Source organism: Montipora capricornis, chromosome 4 (assembly GCF_036669925.1).
Source record: "Montipora capricornis isolate CH-2021 chromosome 4, ASM3666992v2, whole genome shotgun sequence".
NCBI lineage: Eukaryota > Metazoa > Cnidaria > Anthozoa > Scleractinia > Acroporidae > Montipora > Montipora capricornis.
In genome coordinates, this window is record NC_090886.1 from 28146891 (window position 1) to 28169390 (window position 22500).

Sequence of the window (22500 nt, forward strand, 5' to 3'; positions counted from 1 at the left end):
AAAACGGAGGCAGGCAATAACGTTCTTCATTGCCGTCGCACAATAAGATATTCCATGATAGGTGAACAAAACAGCGGACGTTCGACCTTTGAGAAAAAGCAAAAAAAAAAAAAAAAAAAAAAACTCTTGAAGCGAGAACAGAGCCGTATCCTTCCCTTTCGGAGGGCTAAAAGAACTGTGACCCTCCCCTGTTTTCCACCCCTTCCCCCAGGTAATTTTTGACAAGTCCCTTAAGACTACAGTTTTACATTTATTTTACCTTTATTTATACTACGCACACACAAAAAAATAAATACGAAAATAAGAAAAACAAAAACGAGCAAAATGAAGATGTCTTAACTGACTCTCGGCCTGGATATGGTCTTAGTATGATCTTAAAATTTTGGTTCATCTCAACCCGGCGTTCGTATAAAAAAGGTTGCAATGAAAATTACTTTAATTAGGTGATTCGAATGATGATTCGTTATCTCTCTTCTCCCCTGTCAAAACGGAGGCAGGCAATAACGTTCTTCATTGCCGTCGCACAATAAGATATTCCATGATAGGTGAACAAAACAGCGGATTGAGGATTGATTTCACGGGTATTTTCGCGACGAGGACAACTTGGAAAACTTTGAAAATACAAGTGAAATTAATCCTTAATTGCACGAGGGCACATTGCGATTACATCTTTATCACATGAAGGGCAAAATTACTGAGGGAAGCCCGTCCAATGCCGCGATAAATGACAGTGAACTTAAGTGACACCGGTTCAATGAACACTTTAGTCCTTGAAATTACAGTAAACAAGCTCTCATTTGGTTAAAATTCAATTACATAAATCGTTGCCGCGAACAAAAAATAGCACTGAAACTGTATTTTATACATGATGTTAAATGATTAAAGTCAGAATGTGGAAGAAAGATGCTTGCTCTGGATAAAAAATTGTTAACCAATCAGGATCAAGTTATCATGCCCTCTGATTACTAAAATTGCCCTCGTGATTAAGGAAAAAATGCCCTCCGTGTCAGCCAATCGGCGTTCAGTAGTTGTGCCCCGTATGTGATATATAATTAACAATTAGACCCGTGGCCCTTGAGGGCGAATGGTCTAATTGTTTTAGTATCACCCAACTAGTCGGACAAAAAAGGAAAGAATAAAGTTAGAGCAAATGCAAGTTAAAGAAATATCTATTTCGGAATAAAACGAAAGAAAGTGTCACGCTTTTCGCTACTCGAGGACAATTACTAGTAGTCCTCTAGTAGTGAACCCAATTTAAATGCAGGATTTGCATTAGTCTACTAGTTGGGTGATACTAATGCTTAATAGACCACATTCGTATTCTCAGTATTGTTCTAGAACTAGCTTGCAATGGAGGCTAATGCGGGGAAATCTTTTCAAATGCAGATTCCCCCGCAGAACCTCCATTGCAGGCAATTTCCATTCTAATACTCAGAACACGAGTATGGTCTGTTGCGCATGTTAATGTTGTAAAGCTCCCGAGTGTTGTCCTATACACTCGACGAGATTCCAGTCGTGTATATTCAAGTTCAACAACTTTGACCGTTTTTCGCGAATGTACGTATTGAAAAAGTGTTGGAAATATTTTTAAAGATAAATATATGTTTCGTACGTTGCCAAAAACGTAAGTTTATTGAGATGTGGCCGTGTCGCCAGATAGAACTTAAGATGCACGATATTCGTTTGAAAGTCCATTGAGAACCGCCGTGCATAACAGCCAAAAGTTAATGACAGGAAAACAAAACAAAAGAGCACGTGATACAAACATTTAATTTTGTATCATGCACACGCTTATTAACACAGATGAAATAGAAACAAAGAAGGTGCAATAATACATATAGGGCGTTTGCATGATGACGTCTTTTGACTACAAGTACCAGAATTCTTCAGGATATTCGCAGACGGATTGTCTGGGCATGCGAACACTTCAAGATATATCTTCTTGGTAACATGTTTCGCTTGATTACAGACCACGAGCCTTTGGTACATATTCATGGCAACGCTAGGTCCAAACCTACACTACGGCTTGAGAGATGGAGTCTAAGGCGTCAGCCGTATGATTTGCAGATTGTGTATGAGCCCGGTGCTTAATATTATTACTGATCCTATGTCAAGGTTGTCTGTTAGTAGTAATTTGCTGGAGGTGATTGATGATGGTAAAGATTACATAGGAATGTTAAGTGTAGAAGCTGTCCCATACGCCATGTTAGGGTGTGAGATACACGTAGGATCAGATTTTTGTCCAGAGATCCAGACAATCAAGGAAGCTATCACTCAAGGTAAGTGGGAGAAGTGCAGTGTGAATTTGAAAGTTGTGAAGGATGAGCTGAGTGTTTCTGATTGAGTTATTTTGAGAGGCAGTAGAATATTGATACCTTCACGTCTTAGAGGCAAAGTGCTAGAACTTGCCCACAAGGATCATCAAGGGATTGCCTGAATGTCAGCAGAGGCTAAGGTCAAAGGTGTGGTAGCCAAGGCTGGATCCCCCAGTACCTGTAATAACCACGAAGATTCCAGATGGTCCACGGCAATTTTGTAGTTGATTGGCTTGGTCCTTTGCCAGATGGACGCAGTGTGATCGTTGTTATAAATTATTATAGCTGAGTTTTTGAAGCTGGATTTTTAAGTCAACTAAGAGTGACGAAGTGGTTGCTGGATACTATCTTTTGCAGATTTGGTTATCCGCAAGCTTTAAGAACAGATAATGGACCGCAGTTCGTTTCAGGTGAGTTTTAAATTGTATTTGGAGACTCATGGCATTTAGTGCGTGTCCACAACACCATTGTGGCCGCAAGCTAACGGCTTGGTTGGGAAGGCAAGCAGGTCTATTTTGAAAGTTTTGAATAGAACTTGTGTGGAGAAGAAGTATCTGCAGGTTGAGTGCAGAAAATTTCTAGTTGCTTACCGCTCTACTCCGCATTCTGGAACGGGATGCACTTCATTTGCTTTGATGTTTGGCAGAGAAGTGAGTACAAAGATCGTACAACTGGAAGCATCAGTTAAGAGTAGATATGTCGTTAGAGATAATGATGTTGAGTATAAGATGCGTATGAAGGCATATGCCAACAGGGTTGCTTCAGAGCTTGAGGTTGAGGTTGAGGTTGGAGACACAGTAGTGCTCAAACATGGAAACCGGTCCAAGCTAGACCCTAATTTCAAACCTGAACGGTTCACTGTAACAGGTCTTGATCGTTCAGACATGGCTGTCTGTGCTGACAAAGATGGTTCTGTGAAGAGGCGTAATGTGAGTTTTGCTAAGAATTTGCAAAGTTCAAGTGCAGTGGGACAACAGAGGAACTTCAGGGTGTGGCGGTAGAGGCTTCAAAGCCAGTTGAGTCGTCGGAAGTTGTTGTCCCCAAGGAAACTATTCGTATGAGTGCTCGGGAACATCGCTTGCCAGGCAGGTTCCTAGATTACCACATGCATTGACTGATACTATATGCACTGGACTCTCAACTCGTTTCAGGTTTCATTATACAGTTTTATTGATTTTCTTACAGTCCATTTGTTGGAGAGATGTAATGTATTAGCATATAGTAGAGGACACGTGATCAAGCGAATTGTAGCGGCCATGGCAGTGTTGTACTGTAGGTTGCAAATTGTGTTATTAAAATGTTATAATTAGTCGATCGAGTACGGATCCACTAAAGTTCTATCGTCCCTCGCCAAGCGACTAGTCTCCCGTTATTGCAATTCTTTGAAGCTTATTTTTTTCCTATTCCACAGTCTAACGTTTTAATGCCAGATGCATCCTCTTTCCTTTCTAAACGTTTCTTTACTTGTGCCATCAATATTCTCCAAATCACTAATTTAGCGACAAGGGAGACCCAACAGTGGCGTTTGCGAACAAGTAACTATTGTTAATGTCTAAACAGTGTCAATTGTCTTTAAAGCAGGTACAATGAATGAAACCTTTGTTCTTGTCAAATAAACTTTCTGCTTTCAAGCAGTCTTCATGAATATTTTATCGCAGTCTTGTTACTACTTGTTAGTTCGTTAATCACCTCCCACTTAGTTTTGTTTTGAAAAGAAAACTTTGAACTGAAATTCTGGTCGAGCATTTGTGTCTATTTCCTTCGGTGCTGGTGCTTCTAAAGAGGAACTAAAATGTCTTGAGCAAAAGCGGGAAAAGATTTGTTAACGGCCTAAAGCGAGTGAGCTGTTCGAAAGACGGAAGGAATTCAAGCATATGGAAATCTAAGTTCGCAAGCTTAGAGGAAACTTGGTTGATGCATGAATTTTCAGGAGTAGATTTAATGGCTGAGGAATTTAAGGGAAGGAGCAGGCAGGAAGTAATTTCCCATTTGAATTGAGTACATTGTTAGATTGGTAAAAATAGTAAACAGCAAAACGAGCCACTTTGATTCGTCGAGTGCGTTGGTCGCGTGTTACGTACTTGGCCTTCGATCTTTTCATTCCTTCGTTTCTCAGCAATGAGAAAAAGCCTATTGGCTGCTTTATCAGCCGTAGTGACCGTTGGAAGTCTTGTGGTAATTTTCTACGATTGGCTGAAGTTCTGCCAAGATTCATCTCTGAGTCTAACAAAGCATGATATTGTTGGAGACTATGACCAGCTATATGACGATTTTTCCACGGTTTTATCATGCGACCGGGCTGCTGTCTCTTCCGTTTGATGACATTGTGGAACCGTTCGAGGCGTGGTTTGCAGGAGAAAAGAACATGAGTAGAATCGATTATTATTACGGTGAGTAACTTTGAAGCTATTTATTTAAGTCAAAGCTATTTAATGCCCAATTGGAACTTTACTATGACCCTTTCATGATGTTTTCGATCAACAAGTATTGTTTGACCAATTCTTGGCATTAAAGGACACCTTGGGCCTCTTATTGAAACCAATGTTTCAGCAATGTGTTCGTTATGAGAGCTATTGTCCTTGAGAGTCGACAGTGTTTTTGTGAACGTAATGATTCGGAAAATGTACCTGTTAAACGATGAAAAACAGCAAACAATAGGGAAGATATCTGTTTACAAACATTGCTTTTGTTATTCAAATTTGCCAACCACAGGACCAAAAGACCCTTTGTTTCGACAGCCAATGAGGCTCTGGTTGACACATTAATAACATTAATAACAATAAGTGACGTCAACGATATCTTCCCTATAAGACAGTAGTCAATGTTTTGCGCCATTGCCGTTTAGATATAACGAGCGGAGTTGCGCTATTCATTCCTGATAGTACCATATCCTCACTGCATACTCATTACCTCATCGCATAGGATTAAGTTATGGGAAGAGTCCGCGACTGATGAGGCAATAGGCATACAATCGAGGATAAGAGCATGTAGGGGCTTGGTCAACCTCCACCAGGGGAGGCGATTGGGTCGCAAAAGACGACTGTCTTTGTGGAGTACAGGATGAAAAGACCACGCTCCAAGCGGAGAGACCAAATTTAAACTCGGAATGGCGCAAAGCATCACTGACGCTATAGCACGGGCGGAAACGGGGGAATGTGATGGGATAACGGCGTGTTTTGCAATGAGCTAATTAATTATGCAGTGAGAATAGTTTGATATACGTTATAGGCGTTATTTTGGCGCGGAACGCTAGATAAATCAGGTTTTCGATGCCGCCATCCTGGATTGTGATTAGATGCTTGACCGGGAGAGGGTTGGTGCAGTGGCGGGTTGGGGATGGTCCACTTAACGCCTACTCCCTCAGCAAATATTTCCTCGCCCCAATCTTCCACAGTTACTCAAACTAAGAAAGATGGTGGCCTAATACGAAAATGTGCACTCGCGCGCCCAAAATACGCCTGCACTGCAGGCTACCACGTTGGTGGACGAAAACAAAAGATGTCTCATTAGCTCCTTTTGTTCATCCACCAGCAATTGTACATTACATCATTGTTAACTGTCTCTAGAAATTGGCTGCACACCACCTTTTCCGAGTAAGGGGATACCAAAAGCATACATCTTATTCCAAAATGGCCGCCATTTTAGTATTCTTTTGTTTCCATGCTAATTGGCCCTTATGGCCTCGCTTTCGTAAAATTCAAAAGAATATTTAACCTTGAACGAGGCCATAAGGGCCAATTTGCATGGAAACAAAAGAATACTAAAATGACGGCCATTTTGGAATAAGGTGTATAGGTAATCCAACAAATTCCCTTCTTGATCACCTTTCAGCCTCCAGATCTCTTGATGCCTCTTCCACTAGGACATCGAACCATTTACCGAAACATCCAAAATCGTAGTTGTGTACCCTCCTAAACGTGGATTCGTGCCTGAATCCTCCTCATCTTGGCGAGACCTTCTGTGAAAACACTGATGTGCTTTTCTAGAACTTCTCTAAGAAACGGGTGGTTACTTGCCAGTCCTAGCCCGATTGATAGATGCCGACCACTTTCGGCCAAAGAGGCTGGGTCCTTCCTTCCTCGTAACATAGATGGGTAGCTCCTTACATTGCACATTTTGCGCCACAGTCACACAGCAAAACTCTTATTGTTCCAAACTTTCCACCCGCGCATGACACGCGTAAGTACTCCTGGTGCACTCCTTCGCTTTTGGCAACAACAGCGGAAGCTGTGTCCAGCTCCACCGTGAACTTTGAGAGATACGCTTCCCGCTCCTGTCCCCATCAATATAGTGAGGTTCCCCGTAGTTTCCTTCACTTTCCACTGAGTCGTGACCTTTTGCTACATTAACCCTGGCACTAGCTTCTTGCTGATTTGCTTGTTTTCCTGCACGCCCTTTGTGTGAACTATCGTCCCACAGTGATACCATTGCTCCTTGGTAAGTGGGCATCTTTTAGAGTTCTGCGGTCCTGCACAATGATGACAAAATGTTGGCCCCTAAGCTTATTAGCACTGATGATGATGATGATTATTATCATTAGCACTGATATTTCTGCTTTTGCATTTGCTCCACGATTACTTTGTTGGTGATGGACTCTTTCTTCAGTTGGCGAGAGCCAGTCAATCCTTCGCCTGTTGGTAATTTACGATAGAGAGGTTTGTTAACACGAGTGACGTCCTCGTTTTGGCGTTGTATAGCCACTCCATTGCATTGGCTAGGAAATAAAAACCAATTGTTTTGGCATATGATTCACAATCGGCCCAAACAACATACTTTGTAACCTTGGCTATGGGTGCGTTCGATCGGGAAATCCGGATTTAGATCTTAAAATCTGGATTCTCGGATTTCCAATCGAACACAAAATCTGAAAAAGGATTTTGTCGCGCATCTCACTAATTCAAATCCTTCCTGACATGGATTTCCAATTACTGAAATCTGCGATAAAATCTTTTTCAGATTTTGTGTTTGATTGGAATCCGAAAATCCAGATTTTAAATCTAAATCCAGATTTTTCAATCGAACGCACCCTATCGCAGCTTCACTTCTGCGCGGTACTTCGTCTGGCATTTTCTTGCAGTCTATCCCGACTGGTGGTGTGCTAAAACGGTCAGGTCTTGTTTATATCCCGCTTGTGCTTGATTCTGAATGTTTTAATCCCATGCTCGTCGCCAGTTGTAGTGTATTTACAACAGAAAAAAAATCAAGGTAGCGGAAACGTTGACACCTTTATTCGTTCCAAATGTGGCAGTTCAACAAGTGATACCAAACACAACGAGATCTCACTCTAACCTACACTAAGATTGGGACAACACGAAGTAAGAATTGGCGCTACCCGTAAATGAACTTTTATTGCTTTGCAGTCGTCCGTTTCTTGACGATTTGGAAAGGAGGTTAAGAAACTTACTCATGCAACGTCATTATTTTCATTAGTTTTTAGGATCTTGATTTTCTCAAACGGGGAACTTTCGATCTAGTGATGATTGATTGACAGGTGTGACGTAAAGGTCGTCACCAGGGCAACTTTAAACATCATGCTATTCGTTACTGCATCAAATGGCCATGATACATGCTTTATAGCATACGAAGTGCCCACGACTCTGAATATATTCTCATTGTTTTAGGTATGGACAAGACGATCCAGCGAGGGGATCTCGGTAAACATGGCATTCTCTTCAAAGTCGTTCCCATGCATTCAGAGATGAAACCATCAGATATTGACTTCATCAGTTGCTGGTACAAAGGGCTTCCAAAGTGGTTACCGCGGGCAGGACAGAGTGTCATACCAACCAACCTCTCGGAATTCAGGTAAAAGAGAAATTGGAAAATGAAAGCGAAGATATATTAGTAAGTATAAGTAACAATAAGTAACAGTAAGTAACATCTGAAGAAAGCAACTAAAGGTATGTAATTTCAAAACTTCATGCAGCAAGATCGTCTGAGTAAGAGAAGTCTTGAGAAGGACAGATGCTGGTGACATTGATTGACGTTTCGACAACCTGAGGGGAAGTCATCCTCTTCATTTGGCTTTTTCAGGCTCCTCCCGACTCTTTATCCCACGCTGAAGTAGTTGTAAATTGGTTTATCACACAAAGAAAGGCACAACCGAGCCACATTGTTGACCGGACCCTCAATTGATGATGATAGTAGTGATTGTGATAGTGATAGCGATAATTATAAACACCAGGCTCCAGTTGTTGGAAGGGTGGATAGCGCTAACCACTGGATAAATCCGCAGTATCCACTAGGTAACTCAATGGTTTTGCTAGTGTTTATCCGCTGGATAGTGATTTATCCGGTGGATAGTTTTGAGCAACCGAGGCCAGAAGGCAAAGGGAGCATCCCTTTTTGAGGCATTCATGGTGGCATGCCTAGTTACCGTTTGCCATCTAATTGCAAAGCAGTGTATTTTAACACTTTTCTAGTTGTTGTAGGTTGTAACATTTATGTTACATCGCTTGTGCATTGTTAAACCTCGGAGAGTCTTACATGACTAGTTAGGAAAAGAGAGCATGTGAGCTAATTTTCTTTATCATTTTGTTGAATCTGTCTCTGACATTCGATTTTTGTGTTCAGTTGTTATAATCATGGTTTTTATTGACTTATTTGTTGGTATCCTTTGTGTCTATAACGGAAGGCTATGGTAACCTGCCACTTCTTTTAGTTTGTTTCAGAAGAATTTCATCGTGGTTTACCGTGTTTAAAATACGAGAGGAAAAATAAACAGTACAACAAGACCAACGCATACATCTTCTACATTTCAAAACACAAGCCCCACAAACCTTTACGATACGAGATGATAGGTTATGACGACATGTTGACATCGCATTACGATCGTTACGTTATTGACTACGTAACATTTGAGCCATGGAGTTTCAACAAGACATTGTTTAGTCTACCTAAAAGTAAGTGACGATTTCAACATTTCATTCATTGGTGGGCACATCAGTCTCAGGGTCAGCCGATCAATCAAGCCTATAATATGTTTTTTTTTCCTCATTTCATTGGTCAGTCACCCAAAACAAGGGCCAATGTGTTGCTTTAGCATAAAAAAGGACATATTTTCTGTCCGCCGGCTCAAATGCCATTTTCATGGGTTATGTTTCCTCAATAATATAAAGAGACAACTATCTAGTAACTAATTATGGTTTTAAACTCACTTTTTCGTGCAAATCACCAACTTTCTACGTTGTAAAATTTAGAAACGGGGACCCATGAGCGGGAGCTGCCCCTGGTTTGGTAGGTGTCTTTTATGGGAAGTTATATGGTTTCCTGTGCCCCATGATAGTTTTTTGAAATTTAACTTCAGATATCGGCCATGCAGCAAGGTTAAATTGTGGCTTTTGTTTCAATGACTGAAAGGTGCACTGATCAAGAAGGTGTCGTCCTTGAATTAACCACGCGGTATGACGCAGAACTAATTACAGGTTTCAAACAATTTTCGTTTGAACGGAACTAAAATGAGGGATTCCCTCTCTTAGCGCGACTTTCATACGACCTTCAAAAAAACCAACTTAAAAACAAAACGCAAACAAAAATTGTAAATATTTAATTGGCTTATCGAACAAAAACAAACCAGCGCAAATTTTCATTAGCCTACCGAACGTGGATGCAAACAACGTCATCTCCCCATTGAACTTTCTGGAAAGTTTCGCTTTGCCGTCATTTGGAATGCGGTAATGTGATTTGGCAATCGAACCGTTTACTGCCCGCATTAGGAATTTCCTTGGCGGGAATAAGGAGAAACTTTGTTTTGATCTTGCCAAACGTTGGTCCGTGAAACAAATTACGAACACTTTTTCAAGGTTATGCGAAAGTCGCTCTACGTCATGTTCTCCATTTTCCGTCATTGTCGCCTCCATGAGTTGAAAATGCTGTGAAAAGGCGTTGAAACAATTACTTCATCATGCCTGTGTTTCAGTAATCTGTTTGAGTCAGGACCTCTTAAGCTTTAGAAGGGATGAGCATGGAAAGGTGTTTTCTGGGTGGTTTTTTTTTTTCAGCGTTAGTAATTCGAAGCACTTTCCACCAACACAATACTTTTTTCCCGCGTGCTTAGGTGTGCACGATTGTCACTACTTTCCTAGTATTCGTTTGTTTGGTAATTCCTCCAACGCCATCCAAAACTAAATTTCCGTTCGTCTTAAACTGTAGCATTTTCAGATCGTCCAGATGGTTGTTTGAAGTAAAAATCAGCAGTAGAATAACCACCTTTGTGGTATGATCATAGTGCTGGAGAATCCCCTTGCAGAAAGGGGTTCCTCTCCACTAACTGAAACAATAATCTCTAGTAAGGCGGCTAATTGGGGGAATATTGTGAGACCGTGTGCATGGTGAGTTGAGGGAAAATCAGAGCCAAAAGTTTGGGTTAGTCTGTAAAATGAGGAAGAGAAATTCACAAAGCAAAATCTCAACCTCAAGATAGGGTTAATAAATAAACTCTGTATGGTTGTAACAAAAAAAAAAGCCATATAAGACAAGAAACTTAACTAAGTAGGAGGGATAAAAAATATTTGAAGATGAAAAGTTTTCGTTTTTTTAAGAACTGCTGTGGGGACAGAAATGAAAAAATATATATATTCGTTCTTAAAAAAAGTATGGGTAAGGCTAATTTTCAGAAAAGTAGAGAAATCTCTAGCAAAATGAAACGGTGGTTCAGTGAGGAAAATCCGAACAATCCGAAAGCAAACAAAAGCCGACTGCGACACTATTTGGCTCGTACTGAAATGGCTGCGAATTTCAGGGATAGAGCGCAAGGGGGTTGCTAGTCCATCGATAGACCTCTACTCGACCCCCTCGTGCCGAGTAAAGAAAGGATTACAGTGTAGAGGTTTTTCATAGTTATGATTCCTTTTTTTTTCTTTTTTCAAATATATTTTTTTTATCCCTCATACTTGATTAAGTTTGTTGTACTATCTGGCTGTTTTAATTTTGAAGTAAACGTTTTAAATACTGTAGGAAACAGACAACTTTTTTAAAAGACATGTTTCGGCATGCTTATGCCATCATCAGTTTAATGAGTTCCTACGTGTGAACAGTTATAAAGTCTACGGGTAGATGAAAAAATTATTACAACATGACGTAATACAAAAGCGGGTACTATTTACAGCGTGACACCAAACATCAAGGTGTAAACTAAAACGTGAGAAAAGTGTTGTAATGCTGCAATTGTTTGTTAAGTTCCGGTTTGATCTTATTTATATGAAAAGCTTCTTTGAGTTTTAAATCAATTGAGTTGCTGGCAGAATCCAGAATACTAAAGCACGAAGGGGAGTATTTGCTCTTACATAAAGGAGATGTGTTGAAATGCTTAAAAATATGCGAGTTTTTATCGCTTTCCGTGTGTTCCTTTATCCTGGTAGAAAAGTGGCGACTAGTTTCGCCAATATAACGGGAATTACAACCCTATCAATATAATTGTTAAACTACCATGGATTTTAGAGCAACAGGAGTACGATCTTTAACACTAAACATGTTTTTAATTTTGAATGAAGTGAAAACTAATTTGATAGTTAGGTCAGATTTGCAAAAGCGCTTAGTAAGTTGTCGGAGTTTAAGTTTCGCTATTTTGGAATAATGGCCGACAAAAGGGAGTTTAAAATAACGTGTATTATTGTCATCATTAGTGTTCCGGCTTTTTTGAGAAAAAGACCCGTCAAGATACCGCTTGAAAGTTCTGTCAATAATGTGCGAGGGAAATGAATTACGTTTCAAGGTGTCAGAAAGTTTATTAAGATCGTTTTGAAGGCCGGAGGAGGTGTTGTTGATTTTATAGATTCGGTCGATAAGAGTTCGGATAAGGCCAATTTTATAGCATGATGGAGTAAAACTAAAGAAATTACTTAAGAGACCAGTGTAAGTTTTTTTTTTATGAAAAACTGAAAAAACACAATCACGCGAAGAGTTCTCAACAAGTATGTCAAGAAAGGAGAGTTTACCATCATTCTCTTTCTCAAAAGTGAATTTGATGTTAGGGTGCCGTGAATTGATGTAATCAAAAAATGACATAGCATCCTGTTCGTTGTGAAAGACACAGATGGTGTCGTCAACATAACGCCTATAGAGTTGAGGTTGATTCGAATGGTTGAAATTATTCAGCCACGTTTCCTCGTGGAAACCAAAAAAAAGATTAGCTAGGATGGGTGCTAGTGGAGAGCCCATCGCTACCCCCATCAACTTGATCATAAAATTTGCCATTAAAAAGAAAATGAGTCTCGGCTGTAGCGAATGAGAACAATTTCTTAAGGTCGGATTTTTTGATCGGAAATTGAGGGTCATGCTCGAGAATAAGATCAACGGCAATATCAATAGTTTCATTTAACGGAATATTGGTAAATAAACTTTCAACATCGAAGGAAATGAGAAAGTTGTTGTTAAAATCGAAACTCCTGAGCTCTTCAACAAAAAAGAATGAATCTTTTACCGAATACTTACCAGGTAGAAGTGGAGCAATTAGAGAACCTAAATACTTAGCTAAATTATAATTATAAGCTCCAATAGAAGAAACAATAGGTCTAAGAGGTGGTTGATTGTGATTTTCACGTTTCGTATGTAATTTAGGAAGGCCATAAAATTTTGCTGGTTGTGAGCCCTTGGGAAAAATCGTAGCATAGGTATCATTATCAATAGAATGATTTTTCTTAAGTAGACTAATGAAACGTTGAAGTCTGCCTTCTCTTAATAAAGTGGGATCTTTGTCTAATACTTTGAATTTGTTTAAATTTCAGACAGAGTTTGATTGAGTTTTTAACCCTATCTTGAGTTTGAGAGTTTGCTTTGTCAAGTTCTCTTCCTCATTTTAGAGACTAACCCTAACCTTTCCCTCAACTAACCATCCACACACAATATTCCCCCAATTGCCTGCTAGAGATTATTATTTCCGTTATTGTAGAGGAACCCTTTTCTGTGAGGGGACTCTTGCTACAGCTCCATAATCATGCCACAAAGGATGCTGGTCTACTGGTGATTTTAACTTAAAACAACTACACCTAATTAGTTACAAGCAGTTTCAATAAGCGACATGAAGTGTCCTCATGCTCTTTTCCTTAAATGCAACATCACTTGTGTCTCGGAATACAGACAATTGAGGTCACAAAGTGTTCCCCAAATGCTGCTCTTCAAGTAAGGAGAAACAGTTGTGTTTACTCTAAACTAAAATCTATGTTAACTTTTACCCTTACCTTATTGTTGGAAACAGGTAGCAAAGGCTTGGACTTTAACCCATAGACTCCCTTGGGTTCCCCAATGACGAGTAAAATCGTCTGGCGATAGACAGAGTAGAATACAAAGTCTGGCAGGCTAGGCCGGTTTGGGTGTCAAAGGGTTAAGGAGTCACTGTCAAAATCGGGCGTGCATCGAATTATATAGGACGGTGCATTTCTGGCCACGATGGAATATTTTAGCTTTAAAATACTGTTACCCTTTAAAAACTTTTTAACAGACTCAAAATGCGATAGAAAAGCGAACAAACTACATTCCCACTATTTGGTGAATCCCATGGCGGAGTACATGCATTTTAGCCATCACAAAGATCGCGAATTGGACAATGCTTACAAAGAGTACAGAACTAAACAAGCGAAAAACTACACGTCACCAGCTGAACACGAGCAACGAAAACACATCTTCAAACACAATCTCAGGTAATTGTGCAATGGGCTTTTATGTTCACACTTTTTCAAAGCAAGTTAAAGTTGAAAGTCTCTCTTTCCCATTAAAAAGGTAAAACTTAACGCGATTTGAAAAACGTTCTTACTTGAATTCGCTTTGAAACCGAGATCGACGTGTACTTGGAAAAGGTTATTTCATTGATCGTGAAATGGATTGTCAATATGCATTGAGACAAGTCAGAATGCCTTTAGAATATCGCGTGCGCGAAGCCTGGCTAGCTGGTGGGATATTTTATCGCGGGATTATTAACACGCCCAAGTTGTGATTTGTCCGCGGGTGTCATGATGACGAGGAGTTTTGATATTTTCCCTCATGGTTTCGCCGCGGCTTATTTCCCTTTCGTAAACAGCCGATGTCAATTTTAGTGGTCGGTGCCATGCTTAGTAGCCAAGCCTTTCGGAATAAAATAGACCCGGGCAGGTTGAATTGTATGGTGTTAAGTGTTTGCTTTACGTTAAGGATAATGTTAGTGATAGTGTAGTGATGAGTGACGCACGCTGCTAATGCAGTAGCCTGGGTTCCATACCTAATTCAAGTATTTGGTCTTTTGTTTTCATTATTTCTCAATATTGTTTTTTAATTTCTTTATTTTTCTTTATTTGTTTTGTTATCGATACGTAATTTGGTTTTTTTTTCCTTTATTAAAAAAAAAAAATAAAAGGTGCCGTTGAAATGGCCTCCACCGGTGTTTATGCAACGGAAATTTGCTTCGCCGCGAGCAACTATAATTTACTCGCGCGTTTTTAAATAATCCCGCTATAAATATCCCCCCAGCTACGCAGGCTTCATGCACTAAAACCCTTTTGAAGTCAAATGAGCTTCATACCTGTTTCACTGCAACAGCCTCTCAGGAGGTAAGAGAATTAAGAGAAACCACTGGATTTTGTCTTTCATATTGTCTGCTAGTTTCTCATTCCTTGTTAGTTCTTAACTTGTAATGTACACCAGGTCAAACTTGGAGGTTTATGGCAAAGGTTAAAAAAAAAGAATTGGTGGCAATTTCAGCCGATTCATTGCAAGATGAAGTCCCATTGAAAGACGGAAGTTAGATCTCTGGGAAAAGTGATGAATTTGTTTCAATTTAAAAAAAGCAAGCGTTTTGAAAGCCTGAAATGATCGTGTGTTGTCTTTAGGGCCACTGCATATTCTATGAAGAAGTATTACCTTTCATGCACTGAACCTTGGGCCAGCTTTATGATGGCGATGTTTCATTCAATATTTTCCTCACCTTTTTCTATTGATTTGGTAGGTACATTCGCTCCAAGAACCGTCAAAATTTAAAATACAAACTGGCTCCAAACAGCTTTACTGACATGACAGAAGAAGAAGTGAACTTGCACCGTGGACTTCTTCACGACAAGAACGAACACAAGGCACCCAAGCAACCCGAAGTGTTAAAATTCAACCATTCGGTCCTTTCCTTAGGCCTCATTCCTGACGACCTTGATTGGAGAGATTACGGTAATGAAAAATAACTTATCGTGCTTCTCCGCTTATCCTCAAATTATGATTTAGATCTCTGCTAATGTATGTTGTCTTAGACTGTAAGTGGTAACTTTAATTCATTCAACTGAATATAAACTCACATTGGAACACCGATTTCTTTATGTATTCGCTATTTTCACGAAGTCCCATAGTACAGTTCATTGTGGGGGATTATTTGCGTTAAAACAATAGATATCCAGTCCATTGAAGCATTATACGGCCCCAAGAGTAAATAACTTGTATTAGTGGAGCGAGTTTCAATCTAGTGTCGTAAAGCCAAAAACCAAAATAATTACTGTGGCCAATCACAAAGGACGGAGACGAGCCACGATTGGCTTTGGTTTTACTTCTGATTGGTTGAAAAGTGGCATGAGAACTTTAAACCAATCACTGAGTGAAGTAATGCAAAACCAAAGCAATTCGTCAATTACTTTCGACACTGAATTGAAACTCGCTCTATATACACACTCTGTGATCTTATTGTTTCAAGCAATCTGATTGGTTCACTATCTCGGAGTAATTGAGCATTATTCACTCCCTACTTGCGGCTTGCTAAACGTTCTGCTACTATTCACCTCGATTTCTAAGAATAATGGTTAATTGTTTTTTTCTGTCAAGAACCCTCAAAACGTTTTGCATTATGGGATGGGGTAAATAGCTAATAAAGTAAGATTGAAACACTCGTTTTATCTTATCCAAAGCAAGTGAAACACATTGCTTTACCCAGTCTTTGTTCGATCATGTTTTCTAACAACCTCCTTTGTTATCAGATGATGTCAATACGTCGGCTACCGAATTGAAAATATCTGTTTGGGCAATATTGCAAGGAAAGGACATTACCTTAAAACGTCGGCTTTTGAATATCATTGAAAGCGTTCTGTATTATCAATAAATTGGTTTACCAAATGTAAGGGTTATCTTACCCTCTTATAAAGAAGTTGCTTTTTTAGAAACGTAGCCCTTGTAGTGTAACTAAAGGTGGGAAACTAGTTGCTAGTCGACAAGTGAAAAGACTATGTCTAAAATATCAGCGTGGTAGGCAGGATTCGAACCTTCGACCTCCATAACACCGGTCGGATGCTCTACTCATTGAGCAACTGAAAGTCCTTGGGAGCTACTAATAGGTCATTTATCTAGGTCCTGAATCGACAATGTGTCCCACTGGTCTGCGGGCTCTAAAAAGTCATGCGCCTACAAATTGTCAAATGCATTTGTGTCGCCTAGCAGCTAGTTTCCCATCCTTCCCACGAGCGCATTCACAAGATCATAGCCTGCATGATCCAAGGCCTTTGAACGAATATCCTTCAAAACAACTTTCTGTCATTGAAACACCAAGTACGTACAGTAATCGTTTACAATCAGTTAATTCCAAATATTAAGAGAAGATTAAAAGTGTTGTTCATTTCCTCTGTACTGACTCAGGTGCGGTAACTCGTGTTCACAGTCAGGGATTGTGTGGATCTTGCTGGACATTTTCTGCTGTCGGAGCAGTGGAAGGAGCTCACTTTCTGAAGGTAAAGCTATGTAGAATATTCAGTTGACGTCCTCCTCTTGGTCCAAATGGTTGGCAGCGACCACCCATCTGTAGCCTTGATTTAGGGTTAATTACTGTTTTCAATTGCTTCGATCCTTTTCTTTAATGAGTACCTAGTCCGTTTCTTTTGGCCTAACTTGTCCGGGATACTTTTCTTCAAATAGGTTGACATATTGGCTAATGAATGAAATGAAATGAGTGTATATTTGAAGTGCTGCTTATAGACTCATGAGAGATTTGATCCTCGCACTTAGCTGGACAATCTGAGCAATTGTCGCTTTTTATATCAACCGAGATAAATCAGGTGGCCTCAATGGGATTCGAACCTATGTCAGTCAGTCAGTAAATGCGGTGCAATGCTCTACCAACTGAGCTACGAAACCACACAGTTGGGAGCAGATCAATTTGTTAGGCTCGTTTATTTTCACCATTCATTTCTCTCGCTTTCATAAGTAGGTTCTTTAATTGACGTCACTATCCCCATTCTTCCCAATAGTCGGACTTGTACGAAAAATGGCGGCTTTGTCGGCGGAATTTACCACACTCGAGTAAATTAAGGCATGGACCCAAAACTGGCCCAAGTTATTGCACGAAAAAGTAAGGGGGTGGTCTAACTTCTGAAGATTTAGTAATAATAACCTAAGACTTTCGCAGACTAATAGCGTCACAAACTTTTTTGTATTGATGTGGATGACGTATGCAAATGAGGTCACATGACTTTTGCCACAAAACTCAATACAAAAAATGGCAACAGTTTATGCTAAAATTTATTTCACTTCGCTACTATTACATTAGTCAAAATGGTAAAAGAAAACGAACTGTGCTTGGCCTTTGTTAAATGTTTCTTTAGTTTTCGAAATATACAGCATTTTGCACCAGTGCCCAGTCCCCTATGAAAAGTGATTTCTTTTTCGGGCATTTATTTAAAATTATCTTAAAATGTCCAAGCACAGAAATGATGTACCTAATAGTGCTAACATCAACAAGGTAAATCCAGCCAGCAGAAAATGATAAAAAGTGTTGCCGTTTTGCTGAGAATATTTCTCTGCTAAAAATAACTTTGACATATCACGTGATAATATATCATCCCAAATAGCAGTTAAGGAGTCACATTTTATTGCTGTTAACGATGTCTCAAAGTTATTTCGTGTTATATAAAATGGATCAATAGTTAGACCCCCTCCTCACTTATTTTCATAAAATGGATCTGGGCCCAGGCCTTAATTCACCTGAGCAGTTGAAAAATCGTAATATATAGATTTATCCAAGCTTAAAAGCGGAGCTCCCGGCTTTTTTATTTTTACTGGCTGTAGGATTAGGGAAAATAAAAGGCTTTGGAACTGTCCGCCTTTTGGTTTTCCCGGATATTGCTTAATTATGTAACATTTTCTTCGCTGCCTAACTAGTGAATTCCACGGTTAATTTTACCTGAAAAACCGACTGATTGCATGAATCTCGAAGGGATGAGTTTGATATCGGTTTTTCCAGCGAAATCTACTGTCGAAATCACCAGTTAGGCAATTATTTATTCTTGAATCGCAAGAGTTTTAAAAGAAAACAAGCAAATCCTCAGCAAGCAGACGGAAAAGGAAAGAAGCCATTTCAGAGTCGACTGTCAAACGCCAGCGAATAGGAATCACGCTAAAAAATGGAAATCACAGACGTACTATAGCTCGTCATGTGACAGATCGTCTTTGTCGGTTCAAGGTCAAACAATGAGTTTTATTGATGTACTTTATTTATTCCACTTTATCTCTGAAAAAACGACATCATTTACAATTCGACGTATTTCATTGAAACACGCCAGCTTCGTTTAGAACCAGAATCGGCTAGAAAGGACAAATTTGTTTTGTTTTGTTTTTGTGTTTTACGAGACATCTGGTTTGTCTCTTCTACTGGGCAAACCCGCCCAGAGGGAAGGAGCACGAACAGGACTCGAGGTCCTATGCGAGGTGCTCCACCCTACCCTATCCAGACCAGAAAGAGCAGACCACAACAGCGGGAACTACATACCCTACTCTTTACGACAAGTGTGCGGGTTCTTTTACGTCCCACAGGATTATGAACATTAATTGAAGGGTTGTGAGACGGGAACTCCGGCTCATCGTCCTTATCCGAGAAGACTAGAGAGTCTAAACCATTTGCAGATGTAATTACAAAGGCAGCACTTTCTCCTCAGTTATTTAAAGACCCTGAGTGTTGGTCGGGCCGGAGTTGAACTCACGACCTCCCGCGTGACAGCCCGGTGCTCAACCAACTGAGCCACCGGTGCGCGATCTCCAACAAATTACCTGTACGTGCTCTAAACAAACTTTTGAAAACACAGGCTGGTGATATTTCTCCTTATACTTTTACGAGAACTCATTGCGATCACATGTTTAGAACATAAGCACAAAATTCTTGTCACTGTCGAGGCACATCGAAAAACAGTTAGGCAAGCAGAGTAAAAAAACTTCTTGTTCGCTCGCATTTTAAGGCCAAACAAACCAGCAACAGATCGATTATTTCTGTCCAAAAAGAGTACAGGTCACCGTTATTTAATTCCAGTTAACAATAAAAATTCGAGTTTCGTTCCTGAACAAAGGAAAAAACGACTAAACTACGTTTTAAAAATATGAAATCACTTGAAATAACTCATCCGTAGAAATAACAAACGGTTTAGTGTCCAAGAAAAGAATCTGTGGAGTAACTTCTTCCACCAACTTTAAGCTATCACTGGTGTACCGTTTTGTCGTTCTCGTTCTCTTTCTCTCTTCTTTCGTTTCTGTTCTTCTACCATAGGCCGCCCAGGCATCTTGCAACCTTAGTAGATTCGAAATTAAAAATCTTAAGACATACCAAACACTGCACTTCAGAGCAAAAAGCAGCCCTAAACAAATTAAGAATAAACACTCAGCTTTAAGTTTATATCCCTCCAATGCTTGACTTGAATAGCTACAGCTATATTATGTTACACCTGGATTGAAACCAGCGAAAAATGGAAGAAAAATATATTTTCCAAACCTTACCAGAACACGAAAAGAATCGACTGTCAAGAGCTTTGCTGACGTATCATCGCTGTGTAGCCGCGTCGAGCCACAGAAAGCGCTAAAAACTCAAATGATTTCAGGCCATAAACTCTTTCGCGGTCTTAGTCCCGAAAATGGGGTTTTTCGTTTACTATAAAAGAGAATTTAAGGGCTTATATAGACTTTTAAAAAGGTGTTGCTGTCAGTTCTTATCGCTGTACAATTTTACACAGACTGGAAATCTCGTTGAACTCTCAAATCAGCAGTTGATTGATTGTTCATGGCCTTCAGGAAATCATGGCTGCCGCGGCGGGTTTCAGGATCGAACGCTGAAGTGGGTGAAACGGTATGGCGTGGCAGTAAAGCGAGACTATGGCCCATATCTTGCTCAAGTAAGGTTCATGACGATTGGAAGTATAGTAACCAGTCTTCCTCGGCGCTTCTTAGGGCTAATTTACCATACTGCTTCAAGGGGGAGGGGAGGGGGAGAGGGAGAGGGAGGGGGGGGGGGGCTTTGATTATTCTGCTTGTTAAGGTACTTGCAATCAATTTTGGAAACGATGAAACCTAATAGCGAGGACAGGCCCTAACCTGCGAGTAAACACTCTCTTAAAGGAGTCGGGGATGGAGGAGGGAAGAATCGAAACCCTAACCTCTCCTTCCTCACTTTCCTCCCCCACCTCCACCCCCCAGGAGAGAGCCTGCTCGCAGGCTAAATAGGCCTGTCCAGGCTTGACTGTTCCCCTACTCTTTTTAATCAGAGGTTGGATTTAATTTTTTTAACTTCTCACATAACCTTTTTATGACCGACAAGGCTGTGAAACAGCGTTAGTCCTTGTAGGAAAACAATTAAAAGTGTAATCAGTTTGCAGATGTACTTTCAAACGTAGCCCTCTCTTGTTATTTAATTTCATGGAAACAATAAAAAATCAAGAAAATAATCTTAAAGGGAACGTCCATTCTTACGAACAAATAACTTCAAAGGGGATGGACACAAGTTTGAGATCAAATATGTTTAAGTTTGAAAAAAAAAAACGAACTTGTCGCCATCTTCAATATCTGTGACGTGCAACGACATCAGTGGCTTCATAACTCAGTTGGTTAGAGTTTCTCTCCGGCATCGCCTGAATTCTTCAGGCTTCTCTACGCAATTGCAAAAATTGCGTTCATAACTGCGAGGATCATAGCTTCATTTGATTGCCATATTGTTCTATAAGAACAAAAAGAGCTTTTTCATAATTTTTGTAACAGGGTAACCTTAAATACGATGGCCCAGGAGGGTCACAGTCCACTTTTAATTTTTCACAGTCCAGTTTTAATTTTGCGACTCGTCACCGGTTCTCTCACAGGGCACAGTTCTTTGTGTTACCAATACACAAAGTATCCTAAACACCTAAGGCCTAGAAGTTTTTGTTTAGGCCTAATTAGGCCTAAGGTTAGCTTTTATGAATGTTTAGGATACTTTCTGTATTGGTAAAACAATGACGTTTGCCCTGTGACCTGTGAGAGAACTGGTTAAGACTCACCAGGGACCGAGAATAAAACTTACCCTGGACTGGGAAAAATTAAAACTGGACTGTCAAAATTAAAAGTGGACTGTGACCTTCCTGGGCCATCGTACAATTGTCTCTTATAGACGCCAAAAATCCAGTTTGTTTCATGCAACGGGAATTGAACCCAACAACCAGATAACTGCGAGCTTCAACGGGATTGGAATCCATGACCGGTTAAGTGCCAGGATCACTTCAGTCTACATTTCGTCTATAACCCGCTCTTCAAATATGTACAAAATTATTCCATTCCTCGAGTCCTTTCACCGGACTTGCCTGCTCCTTAATGTGTGGCTTCATAGTTCAGTTGGTAGAGCACTGCACCAGCGTCGCAGAGTCCATGGGTTCAAATCCCATTGAAGCCACCTGAATTTTTCAAGTGTCTATAAGATACAAGTGCTTAAATTTGTTCAGGAAACACCAAAACGCAGGCAATTTCAAAACCCCTTATTTTCACTAACCCTAGAGCCAGTAAGAATAAATAACCCCGGGAACTCCGCTTTTAGGCCTGGCTAAATCTACATATTACCACAAGAAATATTGCCCACGATCGAATTTGCTTAAACGTTATTTTACAGTGTAAGATGGCGGCAGTGAAAATACGCGTTTAACTTACTTCGGCAGCAACGAAGCTAAAAAAAATGCATGACGGATTTGAAATGGTATCGCAGAATTCAAGCCAGAATTTTTCAGACTTTCATTCCGTGAGTATTGAAATAACGTACGGAACTGGAATGATCTTAAATCTCTCACACTCTTTTGGATTTCTTTACTTAGTTGAGACCTACCAATGGAATTTCGATGATATTTTTAGGAAATCGCTGGACACTGTATGAAGTGTAATGAATTTAGAATAACTGCTACCGTCATTTACTATTCTTAATCTATTATTCTTTTTAGGAAGGTTTCTGTCACTGTGGTGAGTCAGAGAATTGTACAATCAC

At 40.0% G+C, this 22500-nt stretch overlaps 1 non-coding gene and 1 pseudogene across 1 annotated transcript; both read left to right on the plus strand.

Annotated features, from left to right (window-relative positions):
- The first annotated feature begins 2107 nt into the window (after window positions 1–2107).
- Window positions 2108–22500, plus strand: part of LOC138046445 (counting factor associated protein D-like) — a 21512-nt pseudogene continuing 1119 nt past the window's right edge.
- On the plus strand, window positions 21849–21921 carry Trnaa-agc (transfer RNA alanine (anticodon AGC)). Its single transcript has one exon. It is a non-coding gene; the product is annotated as a tRNA-Ala (tRNA).